This window comes from Camelus dromedarius, chromosome 2 (assembly GCF_036321535.1).
Source record: "Camelus dromedarius isolate mCamDro1 chromosome 2, mCamDro1.pat, whole genome shotgun sequence".
Taxonomy (NCBI): Eukaryota; Metazoa; Chordata; class Mammalia; order Artiodactyla; family Camelidae; genus Camelus; species Camelus dromedarius.
In genome coordinates, this window is record NC_087437.1 from 106,658,355 (window position 1) to 106,676,297 (window position 17,943).

Genomic DNA, 17,943 nt, shown 5'->3' on the forward strand with positions numbered 1-17,943 from the left:
GATGCTCCTTCGCTCTTCTAGGCTGGCACTGTACTCTGGGTAAGCTTCCTACATGCATGACTTTCTTACTCACTTCAATTTCTGGCACCCTGAGCTGGGCTGTTCAGCTTCCCACGCCGCAATCCCTGCTGGCCTGTTGGTTGCTTTGCTGCACCCTATGCCCTACTTATTGGATTTATGATTAAATTGTTCAAGAAGGTAAGAAAAAGGGAAAACAACTCATTAGATTTTAAAATGAAAGGTCAAACTTCTAAAATATTTAAGCAACTCAGTGTATTATTAAAAGAGAATGATGGGGTGTATTTCTGAAAACTTGGGCTTTTTTTTTTTTTCCCACTGTTAGTTTATAAAGAGTGCTGGATAAAGACAAAGTTTTGCTTGCAAAGTTAATTTCTGCACCATGGAGAAGAAAGCCTTGATCGTTAGCTTAGAGGTGGTAAAGGTGAGTGACCAATATAATTTCCACCAAAGACAAAGCTTTAGGACTTATTTCCCTTCCTTCAGCAAAGTTCACTTAATCATACTTTTTTTTTCTTTGCAATGGTTACTTTTTCATTTCTTCATTACTGAGAAATGGTCCTGGATTTTGTGATTGCAAAGGACTTACTTTTCTGTACCATCAATGTTAATGCTTTTAAATAATATTTTCTTGAATGTAGTAAGTCATGTAAATCATTTTTTACTTCACTAGGTCACAGAGGACCAAACACATTTTATATGAGGGATGGGGAGCCACTCACATAAAATATAACTGCTAGTGAGCAAGACAAGAGCATAACAAAGTTAGCATCATCACACACAAGCAGGTCATAAGGTGACTGTGTGGAACCACAGGGGATATTGTCCGGGGCCCTAGTGTTAACACCTTACCATGTCATGTCCTTGATCAACGGCACTTCTTTTCTGAGAATCAGCACGTCTCTAAGATTTGCTGTAGTCGATCAGGCAAATGCAGGGCGCCATTAATGTGATAGAGCCCCGGAGCCCCCACAGAATTATTGCAGTCTATCATGTCAAGTTCTATTTTAGAGAGATTTTTTGACTTTATGGATCATTGATTGGATAAATCAAAATGGGTCCTTTAAAGCTCTCATGTTTTATCAGGTTGGTAGTCTTATCAGTATTGCATGCTCAATGAAACTGTCCCTCCTTGAGTCTGGACACCTAGGAAGTAACCAGTGTCTTTTCTTGATGAACTAATGAAGTTACTTGTTTCTGTCATTCATTCCATGAAGTAGAGACTTCACTTTTTGTCTTATTTTCTGAATATTATTGCTGAGAAATGCGCTTCCATTTCACTCTGTGGAATGCTTGAAGTGATTTTTGAGGCTTTCTTCCTGGAAGTCTTAATACTTAGGAGACAAATGGCTTATTATTGAACTTGGAGCTGGAAGACCTACATTTGAATGCTGACAGTGCTGCTTATTAGCAACATGGACTCAGTTTCCTTATTTGTAAAGCCAGGTATTATCATTATCTCACAACGTTTTTTCTAAGCCTCAATTAAAAAAATTCAAGTTAAAGTCATTTCAAGACTTGAAAGCACCATGCAAATGTAAGGCATTATTAGTATTTTGTAAAAAGTCATTACTTTAGAGGTGAAAAAAACAATTCATTAAGAAAAAATCCAAATGAAAGCAAAGTAATACATAAAATTACCTTGAGAACTGTTGAGAGAACTTTGGTTTTGGAAATGTAAATTTGTTTTCCGGTTTAATAAATGCAAACACACTTACTCTTTTAGTGTTTAACTAGTACGTTCTAAAAAAGTTTCAAAAATGTTTGTTTCAAAAAATCTTTGCCTTACTTTGAAAGCAAGTTTAATTTCAAGGACAATATACCTGTTCTTTCCCCAAATCATCTCTGGGCAATAAGTCGAAGAATCTATTAATGTAAGGGGAGGTGTTAGTCTTACTCAGAATGAATTGAACAGCTGATTCCTAGTCAGCTGGCACGTATTCTAAGACAGTGAAAATGAGGAACAGTGACTTAGAGACTCCAGGAGACGCAGTCAGATGGTAGCGTAAAATAAGCCAATCCTTGTAACTCTTTCAGCCAATATTAACTTACGAATGCATTAAAATTCTCCATCTTTGGAACTGTATTGGCTCCAGCAGACTGGAAGACATTTATCTCCCTGAACAAACCTGGGGTATTAGACAAAAGGAAGTATTTTGATTATCATTGTCATAAAGGAGACCATGAACTTAGAGTGTCCTGCTCATGATTTCCAGTTGTCATCAAGAAGACCAACTTAATTTGAGTCTCCCTGAAAGCAGAGCTTGAAGCTACTATGTGGGCACCCTAGTTTACTTGGGAGTTAATCCCAGGAGGCAGAAGGAGGGAGTGGGGGGTGAGACACCCAGTGGGTAAAGGGCGGGCTACTGAGCTGGCTGCCTCACAGACAAGTCGTGCTCAATTCTATTGGAGCCCTTTTAGAATTCACCTTAGAGATGCTCCAGCGAGTACAGGGTGGCTGACTCAACTATCCATTGATTCCTGTCTCCCATTGGTTGGGGACCGCCCCAGAGGTGCTTTTGCATCACGCACTTCCAAGCTGTGCCTATGTGGAGGACTTGCGAGATGAGCTGCCTCAAGTGACTTCAGAGAAAGTCTCAAATCTGAGAGGGGGCCAAGGCACATCCTGAAATGGGATGCTGGTCACTTGCACAGTATTGTTCTTCACTGCTGTGCTGAAATCTGGGGCACCAGGTGATGTGGCCAAGTGTGTCTGCTACAAGGAAGAGAAAACAGATAGTGTAAGAGAAGCCAATATCTAATTATTTATTACAAAGGTGAGATAACATTGTAATTGTAGGATCACAGGCTGCACGGAGTGGAAAATGAACATTAAAGTCATTTCTCTAGGATTCGTCAGAAGAGAGAATGCTGTGATTCTAATGATTAATGTTGAGTGTCTAAATTGATGTATTTCTGTAATGGCTGAAGTCTTACAAGCTCTTTTAGTTTGCAGGGAACACGTTTTCAGAAACACAGTGTCATATGTTCTGATCCTCAGTTAGTTAAGCAACGTCTGATCTGTGATTTGGTGTCCTGGGGGACCTACCCTCAGAAAGGGAGCGTCCTGTGCAAATGGACATTTTTCAGAGAAAGCTCCCAACACATGGAGTACCATACTGGAGTTCTGGTTTGAGAAAGCCTCTTGGGGGCTTATTATCATGTTTTGAGCTCTTCTCATCCTGGAGAAAACCAAATAGTTGTGAATTGAAGGGTTATTAGGTTGTAAGCATTTCATTGAATCTGAGATTTTGCACAACCATCATCTAATCTCCATCCCTTATCTTACAGGGGTCATAGGAGTTTCACAATTTATTTGACATCCGTTTGTGAATGGGCAGACTGGGACTAGAACCTGTCCCTCTTGGAATTCAGGTCAGTATTCTGCCACAGCATCTTAGATAATACGCACTTGTCAATTTGCATAGTCAGTCTTTCACTTTTGTGCCACGCAGGGTCACTGTTTAAGTAAGCAGTGATACACTTCCTGGCCTTTAGAATTTTAAATCTCTGGGCTTAGTGAAATTCCCCAGACACCTTTAAGAACCTGTGGAAAGGAAAATGAATGCAGGCTTTTGGAGTGTTTTGAATACCAAAAGCCCAAACTGCACATGTAAATGACAAGGGTTTAAAAAGAATACCTTAACAGCTGGCTGAATAAATCAACCAAACTTGAAATGTTCACTTGCCTGTGGAAGTTTTCTTCTTGGGAGTGAGAGAATCCTTGGGGGAAAGAGGGTAATAGGTAAGCACTTCCACCTCTCGCCACCTCGGGAATTGGAGTGAGCTGCGTAGTTATTCATGTGCACTAGAGATAACGTAACACAAAACTAAACTTTATAATCCAGGGAGGCTCATGGTGTGGAATTCAGACCGCTGGGATCTTCCCGTGTCTGGGCAGGCCTGGGGCTTTACTATCAAAGAAATTTCTGCAACGAAATAACGTACCAGCTTCTGAAGTTGGGATTTCATGAAGGCACTTCATGAATTTGGCTTATACTTTTGTTGCTAGGGAAATGAAATTTCCACTGTTTCCTCCTGTTTGGCACCAGCCCCCCCACCCCCCAGCCGATATCCCCCCTGTGGCTAGCCAAGGGCTAGCCCTGCTCTGTTTGGGAAGGAGGTGGAACCTCGTTTTCTGTTATACACCTACCATGACTCACTCAGGGTCCTTGGAATTGTCCTTCCAAAGCATCGCAAGTGAAGAACTAACCCAGACTCAGGGAAGGGGGGGTGATACCAACTCTACGGTGCTTGGATCACTGGGATCCAGATGTGGGCGTCCGTGGCAGCGGGTGATGCCTGGGGCGAAGGAGATCTGTCGCTCTATTCAGAGCAGCCACAAGCAGCCCTGAGGGTTCAGTCCGGCCTCCACTTGCAGGGGAGACGTCAACAGGGAACATGCTCCTCGGACTCCGGGCTTCTGCCAGGGATGCCCTTTCCTGGCCGCAGGCTCTTGAGGGGAATGAATAATGAGAGACCCAGGCCAGAGGGACGACAGAAGCAGTGAATTGATGGGGGCTCTTTCCTGAAAAGGTTAACAGAAACTATAGGGTGTGATTTATTGAAACAGTCAGAGTGAAAATGCTTGTATATGGTACTCCTATGTTTTAACTACAATGGTTATTTTTATGATTAATGTTCATATCCATATTTACAGAATAAGAGCAACGTACACGGTCAGATTAGTGCTGGAACTCATGCTGGATAATAAGCTTTAAGAAAAACCCTTTCGTAATAGAAAATTTCAAACATATTCAAAGGGAGAGAGAGGAACAAAATGAACCCCATGTACCCATCCCTTCTCTCCAGCAATTATACAATTATCAGGGCGTGGCCAGTTTTATTTGACCTATACCCACTCTCCATCTTGTCCCGAATCGTGTTGAAGCAAATCCCAGATGTAATACTTCATCTCTGTTAGTAGTCTTGACAGTTTTTTTTTAAAAAGACTTAATGCTAATAAAACTACCATACCCAGAATTTAATAATTTGTTAGCATCACATAATGTCCAATCTGTATTCAAAATTTGCTGATTTCTGTATGTCAGTTTGTTTACGTAAAGACCCTTAGGAGACCTACACATGGCACGGGGCTGGTATGGCACTTAAGTCTCTTTTCATCTCCACTGGTTCCCAGTCTCTCTTTCTGTTCTTTTTCTGGCTTATTTTTATTGTTGTTGTTATTGTTATTAAAAAAAAAACAGTTTGGTTTTAAGGCAAAACATTGTCATTTAAGCTTACACGTCAATGTTACTATGATTGGTTTATTTGTGTTAAAAAATGATTCAAGAAGACAATTTAGGTGATATAAACAAACTTTATTTTAAGCACGTCATGAAGCTGACAGTCTCCTTGTGGAGAACTGCTAAACGGAGCAGAAGGCAGGAAGCTTGTAGAGGACAAGGAGCAAAGAACAGGAAAGGGACAGAGAGAAAACACCTGGCTGGCTGGGGCCACATAGTCAGCCCAGTTTGGGGCGAGAAGGCCTGGAGTTGGCTTGGCATTTGAGGATAGAATGACTGGATGGTCCGTGTTTCTGGAACAGTAAAGCATTTACAGGGGCACAGAAGTTCTCTGAGTTTCAGTTTGCTGATATGGCACCCGGGGCGGGAATGGTTCCGTCTTGAAACTTGACTTCGTCCCGAAGCCATCAATGCTGGTGCCCACCAGACCTGCTTTCCCGCCATCCCACGCTCCTGGAGGGCCGTGTTTGTTTCATTCTGTGGGTGTCCCTGGCTTATCAGTAGGCACTGCCTCACGGTGAGAAGCTTTCCATCTGACCCTGTGTTACAATATCCTGATCATTTTGGCCCGTAGTCACTCGTGGAACTTTGTAGTAACCCACTTGTTGGTGCACAGGCCAAAGCGACTACAAGTCAGCAAATCAAAGCGGGTTCCCACAGAGGGGAGATGTGTGGGTTTAGGGGCAGCCTGGACCCGAGGTTTGAAACTGAGTGACAAGGGCTGGCTGTGTTCTTTGGGGCAAGGACTTACCTGCACTTACTCTCGGTTCCCTAACCCTCAAGTGAGTGTGATGCTCTTATGAGCTGCCGTCGAGCTATGTTGTTGGGGGTAAATGAGGTGATGTTGGGGGTCTTAGCTGGGTGCTCCCACACAGTGGGCACTGAGTAAATGTGAGTGTGGTGACTGCCGTGGTGCTCCACCCCCATCATCATTTTTTGAGTACGTTTCATTTTCTTACACGTTCAAAAAACTACAGTTTTAGATTTACAGAGTGATTGAATAGATAGTACTTAGCAGTTCCATATACCCACCCGCCTTCCCATTTTCTCCATTATTGTCCCATTATTAGTATCTTGCATGTATGTGTTTCCTTTGCTACAATCTGTGAACCAATACTGATACATTATTGGCAACTACAGTCTTGCATTTCCAGTAGGGCTCACTCTTTGCATTGTATGTGTTCTGGGTTTTGACAAATGCGTGATGTCATGTATCCACAAATCAGTTTCAAACAGAAAAATTATAGCATCCTAAAATCCCCTGGGCTTCACCTATTTATCACTCTGTCCCTCTCCCCAAGCCTCAGGCAGCCACTGGTCATTTTACTGTCTCTATAGTTCTGCCTTTTCCAAAATGTCATATAGCTGGAAGCAGACGGTATGTAGCCTTTTCAGGCTGGCTTCTTTCACTTAGCAGTATGCTTTAAAGTTTTATTTTTTTTTTTAACGCGTTTGATTTACAATGAATGGAAAGCATTACACAGTGCATGGTCTTTGTGGAGACACTGGGAGCTGCTTTCGACCACTTAACCTCCTTCTTGGTATCTTTCTTCCTATCTTATTAGAATGCATTCAGTTTCTAACTCTAAGAGTTATTCCTTGGAATTTGTAAGGCCTTGTGTATAAAAAGCCTCTGTCAAAATAGCATGCTACCTTAAAAAAGTAACTCATTAGCATCCATTAAGCCTTACGTGTTAATTATAACCATGAAGTTTGAAGGTTATGGCTGAATGATTTATTACTAAGAAGCCAAAGGCTTCTAGATGTCTGATTCCAAGGATAGAGCTTAAGTCTGAGTGATTCTAAGGATACAAAAGTATCAATAAATTATGGGATCTTCCCCTCCTCCTCTTTATCTTATCCTAAGCTGCTACTATTTCATGATATATTTAAGTGTTGATCATGTCAGATACTGAGGCCATCAAAGATATTCTAAAAATAGTAAGTCTCTGCTGCCTTTTTAGAGCTTTAATGGGAGAACTGGTTTTCTTTGCTTTCCCCTGAGAATTTTGCTTGGCTGTTGTGTCTGTTCCGATGTTCCAGTTGTTGGTCTCAGGTTGGAAAAGTGCCATGGAACCTCATGTTTAACCAAATGATATTTTTGGTATACGATCCTTATCTTTGATTTTGATTGTATTTTGTATTCTAGCATATTATCCTGGTTTTTTCCTTCCAAAAATTAAAACATATTTAGGGTCCAGGTTTTGCCATGTTGAGTTCTAAATCCTATCTGTTGGCTAAGTCTTTCTATGATCTTGTTGAATTGTCAACAGAGGCAGTGGATGACTGATAAATATGTTTTTAGTCTCTCTAACAGAAAAGTGGAGGAAGGACCATACTTTGCATGTCCACACCACCTGACATCATCATTCTGACTTTATTCATGAACGTTATTTTGCAATATGTGAGACCCAAGACAAAATCTACCTCTCTTAGCCCTAGTTTGGCTTCCAAATAAAATAGTCTGTTAGTTCATTCTAAGATATCATATCAAAGTCTTATCACTGTGCTGGGTCTAGCTAAGATTCGGACCAGGTGGCAAATGGATGAGGCACATTTTGATGGAGGAAATGGAGAGAAATCCAGAGCAGGGGAAGGAGGGTTAGGCTGCTTCAACTGGGTACCTCAGTTGATCCTCAGGAGCCAGGAAGCTTTAGCTTCCCACATGTGGTTTGGACACTGAAGCTGGAAGTGATAAAGGCTTAGCAGGTAGGATACAAACCAGATTCTTCCAGTTCACAGCTTTGTTTTGAGAGCAGCCCAGAGCACACCAAAGGAAGCAAATTCTCATCAGAACAGAACTTCAGCACTCCCGTTGTAAAGGCTGGTCTCATGTAGGTATGTCCTTGGGATTTATCATAAGTAGACTTGATTCAATTTAAGCAATGCTCTAGCAATTTGAGAACCCAGGAAAACCTCAACCACTGTAGACCCAGCTGGAAAGCCTGTGATGGCCATATTGTGAGTACAAGCATGAACCTGAGGGATTCATTCCAAACTGAAGTAGAGGATCCTCTAGTCCACTGATTCTTAATCAGTAAGCATTAGACCACCTGTGTTGGAAATTGATGGATGCTAAAGTACAGATTTCTGGACCCCACCTCAGACCGACTGGAACAAAGGTTCTATGAGGGGAGGTCTAAGAATTTGCCTGTTCACATGCTAGAAACCTCTTATTCATACCCAGGACAGATATTTATCCCTGGGGATATAGCAAACCCACCACTTGAGAATGAACGCGGTACTTTGAGCCCGCAGCTCAAATGGGCTGGGATATTTTTGGCAAAGCTTCTATTATAGATAAAACAACTGTCACATCGCCAGCAAAGAGCTTCATAAAACATTCCAGTCTCTGTGGGTAGCATCATTTCCTGTTGTTCTCAAATCCTGATATATTCTCGAGAAGTTTCATTCTTTCATCAGGTTCTCTCAGCTAAGTAAATGTGCTGAGGCCCTGGGCGTACTTGCAGTTCTTGCGTTGGAATGTAATCTCATAGAGTAAAATCTCACAGAGCTATGTTTGGATAACATAGTAGGACAAATGGATTTGTGCCTGTGCAGTTACATAAGTTCAAGTTTCGCATATTTGTACATTGTGTTATTTAACAAACATGGACTAGGCACTCTCCTAGAGCTTTAATCCAATTGCTGTTAATTCATAGTATAATTTAACTTTGATTGAAGAGTAGAATTGAAGTAGCAACAGTATATCTAGTGATCTGATGTCAAAGACTTTGTACCTGTCTTCTTCGGGGTGGCAGTTGGTACACAGAGAATGGGCATTGGATTCAAACAGACATTGGCCCCAGCTTTTCCATTTGTTGGTTGTGTAAAATGAGACATCATATTTAACTTCTCTGAGTCTCCACTTTCTCAACTATAAAAAGAGGACAGTAGTCTATCACTTGTATAGTATAGAAAATTACCTTACTGCAGTATCTGGAACCTACCAAATGCTCAAGAAATAAGGTGCCTTTCCTTGCACTACAGGAAGGAGTTAGGTGGCATTTTGTAGCTTCTGTGTGCTCAGTGATGGTCTGTTATTAAGGCGTAGTTCATACTTCATCTTTTCTTTCTTATTCTTATGCTTTTCCTTTATTCATCGTGCAGCCATTCCCTTCTGCAGGAACAAGGGAACACGGCCCCAGCCACACCGTATTATTAATTTTGCACAGAGCCTGCTGACAGTGACCTGTCCAGCAGTAGCATTCACTCCTTTGCCTTCCAAAATTTCTCACCAAGGTTCTTTACTGGGCGCGAGCACTCTTCTTAAGTCTTCTCCCTGCTTCCGTGCGGCACAGTCATCAGTAACATGTACATTTGCAGTTTGGCTCAGGTCTCTTTCTCTGCTTTGCTCACTGACCTTTCTAATTAGCTGGGTTGCAGACGATTGAGCATGCATATCCAAGGGCCGGTCAGAAAATAAATCTGCCCTGTTTCTGTCTAGCCAGTCATCAAGAGTCAGGAACAATCCCACTGAAAGTCCACAAATCTTCCATCCTCCTTCCTGAAGGGATGTGAAAAAGTTGCTCTCCTGTCTTTACGTATGACAGCATTCCTGAATGCGTGCGGAGGGTTTTGGATGTCAAATTTTTGCGCCAAGTTGGAGAGTGGCAAGAGTTAGCATCCTGCAGTTAGAAGCAGAATGAGATTTGGATGGATAAAGGACAGCATTAATATGTCAGGGGGATGTCAATCACCTGAGCTCTTCGGATGAGCTGTGGATAGGTGGCATCTCTCAGACTGCAAACCCAAGATGAGCAGGAGGATCAAAGTGGCTCGGGAACAAGCACTGCAATCCATCCAAAGGATGAGGGAAGAGGGAAGAACAAGATCGTGGGGCCCATCATCCTAGCCCTCATAAAAAGGACATTTCATCAGGTCCAAAAGCACAGAGAAAGACGCTTTTCCAAGCAGTTGAACCAGTGGTTAACAGAGAAAGCACGTATGTTAGAAAGCAGTGCTAGCCAGGAGGTAAGAACGCCACCCCAGACCCCAGGACCACAGAGATCTCTAGATGAGGGACAGAGGTTGGTAAAGATTGGGAAAGGCTTTTCTCTCCTGAGAATCAGCGTTCAGGGACTCTCCAGAGGCCAGAGCAGCCGCGGGGCTGACATGCAGCAACCCAGAGCGAAGGGGCTGCTCCCTGGGGGCACAGCTGGAGAAAAGACTGAAAACGCAGGTTCTAAAATTCTACCAGACCCATCGTGTCAGCAGACCAGCGTGAGGTGAAGCAGGCAGCCTGTGAATTGCTTCTTACGTCCTAAGTGAGAAATTCGGAGTAAACGTGGAGAGAACTCGATAGCAGCTTGACATAGCGGCGACAGCCAAGTGTGGAATCCCTGGGCGTATGCTGTGTGTGTCTTGGACGCTGAAGAGTTTATTTTTATTTTATTTTGTTTTTAAATACAAATTGGAAGAAGGATTGGCCCTTCATCACAGATTGTTTTTATGCCCATTTATCCTTTCTTTTCCCCTTAGCCCTCCCACTATCCTTCTATCCATCCTCCACGATTCACCTGCACATAGAACTCACAACTTTTAGGAATCTCTGATTCCATGTTCCGTGGCATACGTGTGTGTGGGTTTCCCCACACCACCGAGCAAGTCTCCAACAGCAGCTGAGTGTCCTGCAATTCAACTCAATTTTGATGCTGTCTCCGTGGAGATAGCGTCAGGTTTCACGGATTAAGGTTCAGTCCTGCAAGACTGCCGCTCGTTCCAGCTTCAGATGCCAGTTTCAAGTCCAGTTTATCACCCATGCTTTGGACTGATCAGCTATACATTGGAGGTTCCAGTGACCTCCTCCTTGGGTTTGATTAAGTTACTAGAGCAGCTCACAGAACTCAGGGACACATTTTACTTAGTAGAATACCTGTTTATTATAAAAGGATATAACTCAGGAAGAGGCAGATGGAAGAGATGCAGAGGGCAAGGAAAAGGGAAAGGGTAAGAAGCTTCCATGCCTTCTCTGACTTCCACTCTACCCGAATCTCCACATGTTCACCAACCCAGAAGCTCTCCTAACCCTGCCCTTTGGGGTTTATATGGAGGTTCATTTTCATTGACCATTGGTGACTGAACTCAGTCTCCAGCCCCTCTCTACTCCCTGGAGATCTGGGGGCTGAGCCTGAAAGTTCCAATGCTCCAATCACATGGTTGGTTCCCTTGGCAACCAGCCTCCATCCTCAAGTGCTTTGCACAAGTCACCTCATTAATATAACAAAACACCTTTAGGAAATGCTGAAGAGTTTTAGGAGCTCTGTGCCAGAAACAGGGACCAAGACCAAAAAATATATTTCTTATTATGAATCAAAATATCACATCATTTACATGAATGCTGAGTGCTGACTTGACAGTGATAACATTTCTTTTGAATTTTTCAGGCATATGCTCCTTAATGAAGCAACAACTAGAAAAATTTAAAACTTCATACCATCATCAGAAAAAATTGTGGCATAAGTAGTAGCAATCCTGGCTTAAAAACCCAGGGAGGACCTGGTTGGCCTGAGGATGTCGGCGAGGTGATCTTTGGTGTAGAAAATGATTTTATACACAGTTCCTTGATTACTGTTTAGTCATTTGGATGACTCTCCTGAGTTTAAAATCTGTGAGGCTGATGAGGCAGTAAATTCAATAGCTTATCATTGTAAGCTGTACAGTTTGACAAAATATTGTATTAATTTTTTTCAAAGGCAAATGCAATAAAGGTGTAGTGTAATGTCTTAGCCACTTTCTGGAAAATGATCTGAATGTGTATTTTTCAAACAGAATTGTCAGCTGCATTAGATGTGGCAGCCCTATACCTGAAGTGGACGGATTTCTATGTAACTCATTTCTTTGTGGCATTTAACCTGGCCAGCCAGGTTACACTGCCCCCAGTGATCAAGTATCCACCCTTTGCTTGGGTCATTTCATGTCCCAGGAGGTGGTGGTGAGAGGAATGAGGAGTTTGACCCCCCTGGAGCTGGGTCACCACGTTTACTGAGCTCACAGCGAATTGACACCTCCAAGGAGATGTTTGTCCCTACAGGAACGATTTCCCATCATGTCTCAAACCCTTCTCCATTCTGCTGGCCAACATGAATTCTACCCTCCTTTGAGGGAGTAGAGAGCCATCATGTTGTGGCCAAAAGACAGCTTTTCACGCTCTTGCCTTCCTCGAGAGAATGTAAAACTAATTGGTTTGCAGCACGAAAAACAATGAGATTCAGCAGGATTGGCAGGTGTGAACATTCTTTCTTCACATCGTGCAGAGTTATCCAGGAGAGGATGATGGAGGCGTCCTCATATGAGCTGCTTCCCGCTGCTCAGTGCTGGCCACTGCACGACATGCTATACCAACAGAGAAGACGTGTGTGCCTGTGAAAAGAACTGACAGATACGATTTGGTTCTGGGAACTGAGCCTTATGACACCATGCTGGAAGCCAACTCATTAGCTGTGATCTGGTAAAGATTCTGGCATTCTCAGATAAAGTGGTTTGATCACCAGCATGTCACATAATGAGGCTTTGGAGTGGCTTTAAAAGGCGCTGTAGATCAATATGAAAATGAAATGCTTTACATCGAATGAAACAATTGCACTCAGAGGAGAATATATTTGGCCATTTAAGGTCTCTGTGTCTATGTGTACATGCACGCGTGCACATGTGTATGTGTGTGATGTGGAAGAAAAGAACATCCACTTAGGAGAACTTGTACAGAAACTACTAAAAATTGTAGAGCCAAGGCATAGCCCTTAATTTGGGGACTACTGGACATAAAAAAAAAAAAAATCAAAGGAAGTGAGCATCAGTGAATGTGAAAAATGAGAGCCAGAAACTAATCAATGTGAGTTATGATATCAGTAGACCGATGAATTGCCAGTGACACAGAGGTGCTTTATGATCCTTGGCAGGCAATTAGGTAAGAGCAGTTTCTCCTGGCACAGCAATTTGAAGTGGTTATTAACCATGTTCACTGAAATTTGATGGGCTAAAAAAACACCTTTAAAAAAATAACTTTCACATTGAATTGTTCCCTCTACTATGCTTAAAAAAAAAAAAACAAACAAACAAAAAACAAAAAAACAAACTTCATGCTGAGCTGAAGTAAGAGATTTTTATCCCAAACAAAGATGACTAAACTGAAAGTATAAAACCTTCTATTTTTAGTGGATCCTGACATCCTTTACTGCCTGCATCCCCAGTTTCCAGATACTATGTCCTCCCGTCGGCTGGGTTTTGTGCTGTGAGTCACATTTCACTATGTCAGCAAACAATGGCATGAAACAATGGAATGTTCAAAGAGCAAAACAAAATCAACTTGGAAAATAACAAACTAACATAAAAACACTGAAGTCTAGAAGTAATCTAATCCCTTAGAAAATGAAGACCAATAAAAGCAGATAAAAAGACAATGCTATAGGTTGTTTCTTGGCTATGTAAGTGCATATTCTTGTTCGTATTTTTATCTACATGATTGTGAAAATGACCAATCAGTTCATTGAATGGGAAAAAAGATGTCAGGCTTTTTATCTGCTGTATATATCTTATATTGATACGTATCTGAGTGTATATTTAGTTCAATATATATCTATATATACACAATTATATTTTGACTTTCTAATTGATCCCAATTGCATTATATCCTCAAATAGTTATTTAATTTAATATATATTAAATACAAGTATATGTATTATCTAATATTATATATTATAAAATATGTTAGATATACAAACATATTAAATATTTATTTTTAAGCCTGGCCATTATGTTCATTAACCAAGGAGTGAAGCAAAATTCTATATTGCTATGTAAATGTGCCACAGGCTTTGACATTTAAAGTACTTTTCTTACATTTTAACTGGGCTTATCTTGAATTGCCTGCTACTGTGGCACAGGATTGCCTGATACCAGAATAAATGTGAAATATATTTTTTAAAAGTTAAATGAGCACTTTGTCTCTTTTAGAGCAAGCTGTTCTATTGTCCTAGATTATACATAAGGATTAAAAAGTACATTTATAGCTATTAAACTAGGTTTTGCCCCTTGTAATATTGCTTGAAAAATTAATTCATATACATTTTCTGAGCATATCTATTTGTAAAAGTATTTTAAAAAATTAAGTTATATGAAGACAATTAAATTCCAAGGAAAATGTACATGAAATGGAAGGTGATAAAAAAGCAGGTGTTTCCTGACCTCCATTTGTGGTTCTTTTCTCTCTTCTTTGCTGAATCGCACTTATGATACAATTACATTTATAATTAAATTAAAAATAAAATTAAATGTCTAATTTTAGAATCGTAGAAAGTGGAAACCAAAGGAAAGCACTGTCATCTTAGTCAACACGGAGAGTGGATTCTTCGTCAGTGCAGTGGGCTAACATTTATAGCTTATCGCTAGCAATTTCTCTCTATCAGCATACAATTTTTGCCAGTGGATATTAATCTGCTTCCTTGCTTTCGATGTCAATCAAAAATAGCATCCTGGCATTTCATTTTGTGTTTCACAGACTGGAACTTTTTAGCTACCTGAGGACATGTAGCTTGAAAACATGAGCAGTGGTAAGAATTATATTCTCTTCCAGTGAATAGCTAAAGGGAGTTAGAGCTGAACAATTCCCAGTGCATCACGGACAGCTAGAAAATATTAAATTCACAGGGTACGGTTTTGCCATTGAAAACTGACTTTGGAGGTTTTTCAGAGTGAGGAGGAAGGGCAATCAATCTAGGAGTTTGGAGTCTGCAGAAATCATGCTGTCATCTCTTCACTGAGATTTAGATTTTTCTAAGTAAAATAGTTAATTAAAACCTCAAGGTCTCAGCTTTGACATCTGTAAAATAAAAGCCTTGAGGAGATAAATTCTAAGGTTCCTTTCAAATAAGAAATGTGATCCTTGTATGATACTACTTTTAATTGTACAGATGTATAATCTAATCCCCATGGAAATTAATCTACAAATTAATTTCCCAAGTATGGTATTCATTTTCTCTTTTGATGGCTGTGTGTCGTTCTTCGTGTGACTTTTTTTCCTGGTCTCTGTGACATCTGACCTATTACTGCTACCTCCTGAATCAGAGCTTTGGCTGAGCAAAGATAGTCCCACTGCAATCCTTATGACCCAGGGAGTCTCATAATTCCCTCAGGGACATTCAAAGGACCTTGAAGAATTTATTGGTAAATTTCTCCACACGGTCTCCCTGGGAGCAGTGAAGGAAATGTATATTCTGACAGCTCGAACTTTATATTGCCAGTGGCTACTCAGCATTGTTCCAGCCTTAGGTGTCTGGAACTCAGACAGTACAAAGGGCACCATCACTGCTTCCTATTCTTGGTCATGCATATGTGATCAGCACTCTACAGAGGGCATTTAAGATGGGACTAGCGCTTTGAAGGCAGAGAGAAATAGGCTCAAATCCCAGTTGCAACAGCTGACTGTATAACCTTGGGAACCTCTCTCCTTTGTCAGTGGGTGTGATGCATTACACGAGGTCATATTTGTAAGGCATCTTCCATGGTACTGAAGAATTCAAGGCGTATTCTCTTTGTGCTGCCGTTCCATGCTGTGTTCATTATGTGACAGATAAAATCAGTTCAACCTGTTAGACTGTCATCATCTTCAGAACTGGCCTTCTCTTCTGGCTTGAGGCATGCCACCTGCAGTATTTCCACCAATTTCAAGAACATAATGTACTTTTTTAAAAAATTGCACTATAGTCAGTTTACAATGTTGTGTCAATTTCTGGTGTACAGCACAATTTTTCAGTCATACATGAATATACATATATTCATTTTCACATTCTTTTTCACCATGAGCTGCTACAAGATCTTGTATATATTTCCCTGTGCTGTACAGTATAAACTTGTTTATATATTCTATATATACCTGTCAGTGTCTACAAATTTTGAACTCCCATTCTGTCCCTTCCCACCCCTCTCCCTGCTGGCAACCACAAGTTCATATTCTATGCCTATGAGTCTGTTTCTATTTTATATTTAAGTTCTTTTGTATTCTTCTTTTTTTTAGATTCCACATATGAGTGATACCATGTGGTATTTTTCTGGCTTACTTCACTAGAATGACATTCTCCAGGGACATCCATGTTGCTGCAAATGGCATTACGTTGTCATTTTTATGGCCAAATAGTATTCCATTGTGTAAATATACCACATTTTCTTTATCCAGTCATCTGTCGGTGGACATTTAGGCTGTTTCCATGACTTAGCTACTGTAAACAGTGCTGCTATGAACATTGGGGTGCTGGTGTCTTTTTTAATTAGGATTCCCAGGAGTGGGATTCCTGGGTCATATGGTAAGTCTATTCCTAGTCTTTTGAGGACTCTCCATACTGTTTTCCACAATGGCTGCACCAAACTGCATTCCCACCAGCAGTGTAGGAGGGTTCCCTTTTCTCCACAGCCTCTCCAGCATTTGTCATTTATGGACTTCTGAATGATGGCCATTCTGACCATCATTCAGAGGTGATACCTCTGTAGTTTTGATTTGCATTTGATGTGTGAGGTGTGAGGTGATATCTCACTGTAGTTTTGATTTGCATTTCTCTGATAATTAGTGATACTGAGCATTTTTTCATGTACCTATTGATCATTCATATATCTTCATTGGAGTATTGCTTATTTAGGTCTGACCATTTTTGGATTGGGTTGTTTGTTTTTTTTCTTATAAAGTCGTATGAGCTGTTAATAAATTCTGGAAATCAAGCCCTTGTCATTTTCATCTTTTGCAAATATTTTCTCCCATTCCATAGGTTGTCGTTTTGTTTTGCTTATGGTTTCCTTTGCTGTGCAAAAAGCTTGTAAGTTTAATTAGGTCCCATTTGTCTATTCTTCCTTTTATTCATAATGTACTTTAAAAATACATGTCAATGTAGACTCTGAATGGAACTTTTCATCATTAAAAAAAATACCAGAACAAAGAACAAGCCAATTACAACAGAATAAACACAAATGGCCAATAAATATGAAAAAAAATGATCCAAGATATCCATCACAGAGAAATCCACAATTAAAAAATTCAACAGCTTTCATGAGGTATATTTCACTTACCATGTAATTCACCATTTTTAATGTATATTTCAATGGTTTTTAGTATATTCACAGAGTTGTACAACCATCACTGCAGCCCCTCTCCCATAAAAACAGTATACCCATTAGTAGTCACTCTTCTTGTCACCTCACCTGACCCCCAGCCTCCAGCACTAGGTAACCTCTAATCTACTTTCTATCTCTATAGATTTGCTAATTCTGGACATTTGAAATAGGTTGGAATCATACAGTATGTTGCCTTTCGTGACCAGCTGATTTCATTTTGCAAAATCTTTTCAAGGTTTATCCGTATTGCAGCAAGTATCCATACTGAATTCCTTTGTTAAAAATTTTAGAACTTATGTATTTTTTATTATTTTATTGTGGTAAAACATATGTAACACAAAATTTGCCATTACCACTTCTAAACATATAATTCAGTGGCATTAATTACACTCACAAGGTTGTGCAACAATCTCCGGTATCTATTTCCAAGACTCTTCATCACTCCAAGTAGAAATATAACCACTAAGTAGTAACTCCCCATCTCCCCCTCTCCTCAGCCCCCAATCACCTCTAATCTCCTTTCTGTCTCTATCAATTTGCCTATTCTAGATATTACATGTAAGTGGATTCATGCAATGTTTAT

The 17,943-nt window shown here is 40.6% G+C and overlaps 1 long non-coding RNA gene across 3 annotated transcripts in view; it reads left to right on the plus strand.

Annotated features, from left to right (window-relative positions):
* Window positions 1-17,943, plus strand: part of LOC105086806 (uncharacterized) — a 99,150-nt gene that overhangs the window by 26,903 nt on the left and 54,304 nt on the right. For all 3 annotated transcript variants that reach the window (XR_010384876.1, XR_836956.3, XR_010384875.1), the window contains exon 4: window positions 3,310-3,393. This is a non-coding gene — a long non-coding RNA (uncharacterized LOC105086806). The remainder of the gene's footprint in view (window positions 1-3,309; window positions 3,394-17,943) is intronic.